The sequence below is a fragment of the Oncorhynchus gorbuscha genome, unplaced genomic scaffold (assembly GCF_021184085.1).
Source record: "Oncorhynchus gorbuscha isolate QuinsamMale2020 ecotype Even-year unplaced genomic scaffold, OgorEven_v1.0 Un_scaffold_12357, whole genome shotgun sequence".
NCBI classification, from domain to species: Eukaryota; Metazoa; Chordata; class Actinopteri; order Salmoniformes; family Salmonidae; genus Oncorhynchus; species Oncorhynchus gorbuscha.
In genome coordinates, this window is record NW_025754729.1 from 1 (window position 1) to 8,699 (window position 8,699).

Here is an 8,699-nt window from a genome sequence, read left to right on the forward strand (position 1 = left end):
GAACAGGTACTGTAGACCGACCCTTACATTTATAACACAATATCAATACTACTGTATAATAACGACACAATACAATACAATATCAATACTACTGTATAATAACGACACAATACAATATCAATACTACTGTATAATAACGACACAATACAATATCAATACTACTGTATAATAACGACACAATACAATATCAATACTACTGTATAATAACTACACAATACAATATAATATCAATACTACTGTATAATAACTACACAATACAATATAATATCAATACTACTGTATAATAACGACACAATACAATATAATATCAATACTACTGTATAATAACTACACAATACAACACAATATCAATACTACTGTATAATAACGACACAATACAATATAATATCAATACTACTGTATAATAACTACACAATACAATATAATATCAATACTACTGTATAATAACTACACAATACAATACAATATCAATACTACTGTATAATAACTACACAATACAATACAATATCAATACTACTGTATAATAACTACACAATACAATATAATATCAATACTACTGTATAATAACGACACAATACAATATAATATCAATACTACTGTATAATAACGACACAATACAATACAATATCAATACTACTGTATAATAACTACACAATACAATATAATATCAATACTACTGTAATATCAATAACTACTACACAATACAATACAATATCAATACTACTGTATAATAACTACACAATACAATACAATATCAATACTACTGTATAATAACTACACAATACAATACAATATCAATACTACTGTATAATAACAACACAATACAATATAATATCAATACTACTGTATAATAACTACACAATACAATACAATATCAATACTACTGTATAATAACTACACAATACAATACAATATCAATACTACTGTATAATAACTACACAATACAATATAATATCAATACTACTGTATAATAACGACACAATACAATACAATATCAATACTACTGTATAATAACTACACAATACAATATAATATCAATACTACTGTATAATAACGACACAATACAATACAATATCAATACTACTGTATAATAACTACACAATACAACACAATATCAATACTACTGTATAATAACGACACAATACAATACAATATCAATACTACTGTATAATAACTACACAATACAACACAATATCAATACTACTGTATAATAACTACACAATACAACACAATATCAATACTACTGTATAATAACGACACAATACAACACAATGAACAGGTACTGTAGACCCAGAGCCCTTACACATTTATAACACAATATCAATACTACTGTATAATAACTACACACTACAATATCAATACTACTGTATAATAACGACACAATACAATATCAATACTACTGTATAATAACGACACAATACAATATCAATACTACTGTATAATAACGACACAATACAATATCAATACTACTGTATAATAACGACACAATACAATATCAATACTACTGTATAATAACGACACAATACAATATCAATACTACTGTATAATAACTACACAATACAATATAATATCAATACTACTGTATAATAACGACACAATACAACACAATATCAATACTACTGTATAATAACGACACAATACAATACAATATCAATACTACTGTATAATAACTACACAATACAACACAATATCAATACTACTGTATAATAACGACACAATACAACACAATGAACAGGTACTGTAGACCGACCCTTACATTTATAACACAATATCAATACTACTGTATAATAACTACACACTACAATATCAATACTACTGTATAATAACGACACAATACAATATCAATACTACTGTATAATAACGACACAATACAATATCAATACTACTGTATAATAACGACACAATACAATATCAATACTACTGTATAATAACGACACAATACAATATCAATACTACTGTATAATAACGACACAATACAATATCAATACTACTGTATAATAACTACACAATACAATATAATATCAATACTACTGTATAATAACGACACAATACAATACAATATCAATACTACTGTATAATAACTACACAATACAATATAATATCAATACTACTGTATAATAACGACACAATACAATACAATATCAATACTACTGTATAATAACTACACAATACAACACAATATCAATACTACTGTATAATAACGACACAATACAATACAATATCAATACTACTGTATAATAACTACACAATACAACACAATATCAATACTACTGTATAATAACTACACAATACAACACAATATCAATACTACTGTATAATAACGACACAATACAACACAATGAACAGGTACTGTAGACCGACCCTTACATTTATAACACAATATCAATACTACTGTATAATAACTACACACTACAATATCAATACTACTGTATAATAACGACACAATACAATATCAATACTACTGTATAATAACGACACAATACAATATCAATACTACTGTATAATAACGACACAATACAATATCAATACTACTGTATAATAACGACACAATACAATATCAATACTACTGTATAATAACGACACAATACAATATCAATACTACTGTATAATAACTACACAATACAATATAATATCAATACTACTGTATAATAACGACACAATACAACACAATATCAATACTACTGTATAATAACGACACAATACAATACAATATCAATACTACTGTATAATAACTACACAACACAATATCAATACTACTGTATAATAACTACACAATACAATATCAATACTACTGTATAATAACTACACAATACAATACAATATCAATACTACTGTATAATAACTACACAACACAATATCAATACTACTGTATAATAACTACACAATACAATACAATATCAATACTACTGTATAATAACGACACAATACAATACAATATCAATACTACTGTATAATAACTACACAACACAATATCAATACTACTGTATAATAACTACACAATACAATATCAATACTACTGTATAATAACTACACAATACAATACAATATCAATACTACTGTATAATAACTACACAACACAATATCAATACTACTGTATAATAACTACACAATACAATATCAATACTACTGTATAATAACTACACAATACAATACAATATCAATACTACTGTATAATAACGACACAATACAATACAATATCAATACTACTGTATAATAACTACACAACACAATATCAATACTACTGTATAATAACTACACAATACAATATCAATACTACTGTATAATAACTACACAATACAATACAATATCAATACTACTGTATAATAACTACACAATACAATACAATATCAATACTACTGTATAATAACTACACAATACAATATCAATACTACTGTATAATAACTACACAATACAATACAATATCAATACTACTGTATAATAACTACACAATACAATATAATATCAATACTACTGTATAATAACGACACAATACAACACAATATCAATACTACTGTATAATAACGACACAATACAATACAATATCAATACTACTGTATAATAACTACACAACACAATATCAATACTACTGTATAATAACTACACAATACAATATCAATACTACTGTATAATAACTACACAATACAATACAATATCAATACTACTGTATAATAACGACACAATACAATACAATATCAATACTGCTGTATAATAACTACACAACACAATATCAATACTACTGTATAATAACTACACAATACAATATCAATACTACTGTATAATAACTACACAATACAATACAATATCAATACTACTGTATAATAACTACACAACACAATATCAATACTACTGTATAATAACGACACAATACAATATCAATACTACTGTATAATAACTACACAATACAACACAATATCAATACTACTGTATAATAACGACACAATACAATACAATATCAATACTACTGTATAATAACGACACAATACAATACAATATCAATACTACTGTATAATAACTACACAACACAATATCAATACTACTGTATAATAACTACACAATACAACACAATATCAATACTACTGTATAATAACGACACAATACAATACAATATCAATACTACTGTATAATAACGACACAATACAATACAATATCAATACTACTGTATAATAACTACACAACACAATATCAATACTACTGTATAATAACTACACAACACAATATCAATACTACTGTATGATAACACACTACAATATCAATACTACTGTATAATAACTACACAATACAATACAATATCAATACTACTGTATAATAACGACACACTACAACACAATATCAATACTACTGTATAATAACTACACAATACAACACAATTACACTGCTACGTACAGTACCAGTTAAACGTTTGGACATGTCAACTCATTCCAGGGTCTGTCTTTATTTTTCCTGTTTTATCTACATTGTAGAATAATAGTGAAGACATCAACACTATGAAACAACACATATGGAATCATGTAGTAACCAAAAAAGTGTTAAACAAATAAAAATCGATTTTAGATTCTTCAAAGTAGCCAACCTTTGCCTTGATGGTAGTGTTTCACACTCTTGGCATTCTCTCAACCAGCTTCATGAGGTAGTCACCTTGCTGCTTGGTTCCTCAACTTCGGTGGTCGGGTTAGCAGGCTGCTCGGTGAGCTCAGCTTGGCAAATCGACATGGCGGTCCTCTGTTTCTTTGCTCTTGGCGGTGCCCTGACATTTTCCAGACTAGTCCGATAGAATTATTCAGCTCGCGGCTGACAAAAACGTGTCTGGTGAAATAGGTGTTAATTTCAAGGCCCTGAGTGTGTGCTGATGGGACTCCGTATGAACCTCTAGTTCGATACACATTGAAACGGGTAGGAAGCCAACTGGGACCGTCTGACAGTCATATCACCCAACGTTTCCTCCACCCTTCCCCTCCAGGTATCCTCTCTAGAGGGCCAGGTGGCCAGGCTGAGAGCAGCAGTGGAGAGAGGAGAGGCACAGAGACAGACTCTCGAGTATGATATGGCTGTAGTCAGGAAGGAGGCTGGAGTAGAGAGAAGTAACCTCCAGGAAAACATGGCTGCTCTCTGCAGTCAGAATGAACAACTCGTGGGTAAGTAGTAATCGCCTGTCTGGAGTAATCAGCTTGTTGTTAGATGGTATATCTGGTCTGTGTGTATCTAACCTAACAGTGGATCCCTCTCTCTTGTTGTTAGATGGTATATCTGGTCTGTGTGTATCTAACCTAACAGTGGATCCCTCTCTCTTGTTGTTAGATGGTATATCTGGTCTGTGTGTATCTAACCTAACAGTGGACCCCTCTCTCTTGTTGTTAGATGGTATATCTGGTCTGTGTGTATCTAACCTAACGGTGGATCCCTCTCTCTTGTTGTTAGATGGTATATCTGGTCTGTGTGTATCTAACCTAACAGTGGATCCCTCTCTCTTGTTGTTAGATGGTATATCTGGTCTGTGTGTATCTAACCTAACAGTGGATCCCTCTCTCTTGTTGTTAGATGGTATATCTGGTCTGTGTGTATCTAACCTAACAGTGGATCCCTCTCTCTTGTTGTTAGATGGTATATCTGGTCTGTGTGTATCTAACCTAACAGTGGATCCCTCTCTCTTGTTGTTAGATGGTATATCTGGTCTGTGTGTATCTAACCTAACAGTGGATCCCTCTCTCTTGTTGTTAGATGGTATATCTGGTCTGTGTGTATCTAACCTAACAGTGGATCCCTCTCTTGTTGTTAGATGGTATATCTGGTCTGTGTGTATCTAACCTAACGGTGGATCCCTCTCTTGTTGTTAGATGGTATATCTGGTCTGTGTGTATCTAACCTAACAGTGGATCCCTCTCTTGTTGTTAGATGGTATATCTGGTCTGTGTGTATCTAACCTAACAGTGGATCCCTCTCTCTTGTTGTTAGATGGTATATCTGGTCTGTGTGTATCTAACCTAACAGTGGATCCCTCTCTCTTGTTGTTAGATGGTATATCTGGTCTGTGTGTATCTAACCTAACAGTGGATCCCTCTCTCTTGTTGTTAGATGGTATATCTGGTCTGTATGTATCTAACCTAACAGTGGATCCCTCTCTCTTGTTGTTAGATGGTATATCTGGTCTGTATGTATCTAACCTAACAGTGGATCCCTCTCTCTTGTTGTTAGATGGTATATCTGGTCTGTGTGTATCTAACCTAACAGTGGATCCCTCTCTCTTGTTGTTAGATGGTATATCTGCTCTGTGTGTATCTAACCTAACAGTGGATCCCTCTCTCTTGTTGTTAGATGGTATATCTGGTCTGTATGTATCTAACCTAACAGTGGATCCCTCTCTCTTGTTGTTAGATGGTATATCTGCTCTGTGTGTATCTAACCTAACAGTGGATCCCTCTCTCTTGTTGTTAGATGGTATATCTGGTCTGTATGTATCTAACCTAACAGTGGATCCCTCTCTCTTGTTGTTAGATGGTATATCTGGTCTGTGTGTATCTAACCTAACAGTGGATCCTCTCTCTTGTTGTTAGATGGTATATCTGGTCTGTATGTATCTAACCTAACAGTGGATCCCTCTCTTGTTGTTAGATGGTATATCTGGTCTGTATGTATCTAACCTAACAGTGGATCCCTCTCTCTTGTTGTTAGATGGTATATCTGGTCTGTGTGTATCTAACCTAACGGTGGATCCCTCTCTTGTTGTTAGATGGTATATCTGGTCTGTGTGTATCTAACCTAACAGTGGATCCCTCTCTTTGTTGTTAGATGGTATATCTGGTCTGTGTGTATCTAACCTAACGGTGGATCCTCTCTCTTGTTGTTAGATGGTATATCTGGTCTGTATGTATCTAACCTAACAGTGGATCCCTCTCTCTTGTTGTTAGATGGTATATCTGGTCTGTGTGTATCTAACCTAACAGTGGATCCCTCTCTCTTGTTGTTAGATGGTATATCTGGTCTGTATGTATCTAACCTAACAGTGGATCCCTCTCTTGTTGTTAGATGGTATATCTGGTCTGTGTGTATCTAACCTAACAGTGGATCCCTCTCTCTTGTTGTTAGATGGTATATCTGGTCTGTGTGTATCTAACCTAACAGTGGATCCTCTCTCTTGTTGTTAGATGGTATATCTGATCTGTGTGTATCTAACCTAACAGTGGATCCTCTCTCTTGTTGTTAGATGGTATATCTGGTCTGTGTGTATCTAACCTAACAGTGGATCCCTCTCTCTTGTTGTTAGATGGTATATCTGGTCTGTGTGTATCTAACCTAACAGTGGATCCTCTCTCTTGTTGTTAGATGGTATATCTGGTCTGTGTGTATCTAACCTAACGGTGGATCCCTCTCTCTTGTTGTTAGATGGTATATCTGGTCTGTGTGTATCTAACCTAACAGTGGATCCCTCTCTCTTGTTGTTAGATGGTATATCTGGTCTGTGTGTATCTAACCTAACGGTGGATCCCTCTCTCTTGTTGTTAGATGGTATATCTGGTCTGTATGTATCTAACCCTAACAGTGGATCCCTCTCTTGTTGTTAGATGGTATATCTGGTCTGTGTGTATCTAACCTAACAGTGGATCCCTCTCTCTTGTTGTTAGATGGTATATCTGGTCTGTATGTATCTAACCTAACAGGGGTAAAAGTGGATCCATCCAGAGATCTGTATATAATGACAAGATGCTCATGTCTCCCCCCTAACAATGGGAGCCCAAAATAAGCCCATAGAAACGCATTGGACAGATTTTGGACAGATTTTGGGGAGAGTGAAACCTCTCGCTTCGCCTCTTCCTCTCTGATCTGTCTGAGCCCCCCCCCCCCCCAAAAAAAACTGCCTCAATGGATTATGGTCAATGTAGTTAATTATCACGTTTTGGCGCTGGACTAGGTTGAATATTTGCTTAATGAAAACTACAACTCCCTTCAGCCCGGCGTCTCCACATAATTCTGGACTTGATTTCTCTCGAGAAACGGCACGTTGGGCACACATAAAACAAAACAGAGCGAAATGGAATTGAGGTAATTGAACCGACGATCAGTCAATGAGTTGTTTAATTACCAGAAAAATAAAACATATGTCTTAGTCACTCAGCACGACAGATTGATGACGATGATGATGAATGTGTATTGATTGATGACGATGATGATGGTGTGAATGTCTGTATCAATGCTGTGTGTGTGTGTGTGTGTGTGTGTGTGTGTGTGTGTGTGTGTGTGTGTGTGTGTGTGTGTGTGTGTGTGTGTGTGTGTGTGTGTGTGTGTGTGTGTGTGTGTGTGTGTGTGTGTGTGTGTGTGTGTGTGTGTGTGTGTGTATCTATCCATGTGTCAGAGCTGCAGGAGAGAGTGTGTCAGCTAGAGGCTCTGGAGATGCGCGGATGGCCCGGGAAGAGGACCAGCATGCATTGCAAACAGGAAGTGGGAGGAGCCGGACGGACTGGTGCTGAGCGCCAACACAGAGAATGATCAGCTCACCGCTGAGAACAAACACTTACATTCGCTGCTGCAGGTAACACACACACACACACACACACACACACACACACACACACACACACACACACACACACACACACACACACACACACACACACACACACACACACACACACACACACACACACACACACACACACACACACACAGCATTGATACAGACATTCACACCATCATCATCGTCATCAATC

General features: G+C 34.2%; 1 long non-coding RNA gene across 1 annotated transcript; it reads left to right on the plus strand.

Moving 5' to 3' along the window:
- Positions 1–1,265: 1,265 nt before the first annotated feature.
- On the plus strand, positions 1,266–8,384 carry LOC124030526. The gene is made up of 3 exons (XR_006837979.1): positions 1,266–1,279; positions 4,958–5,132; positions 8,345–8,384. It is a non-coding gene; the product is annotated as an uncharacterized LOC124030526 (long non-coding RNA).
- Positions 8,385–8,699: the final 315 nt, after the last annotated feature.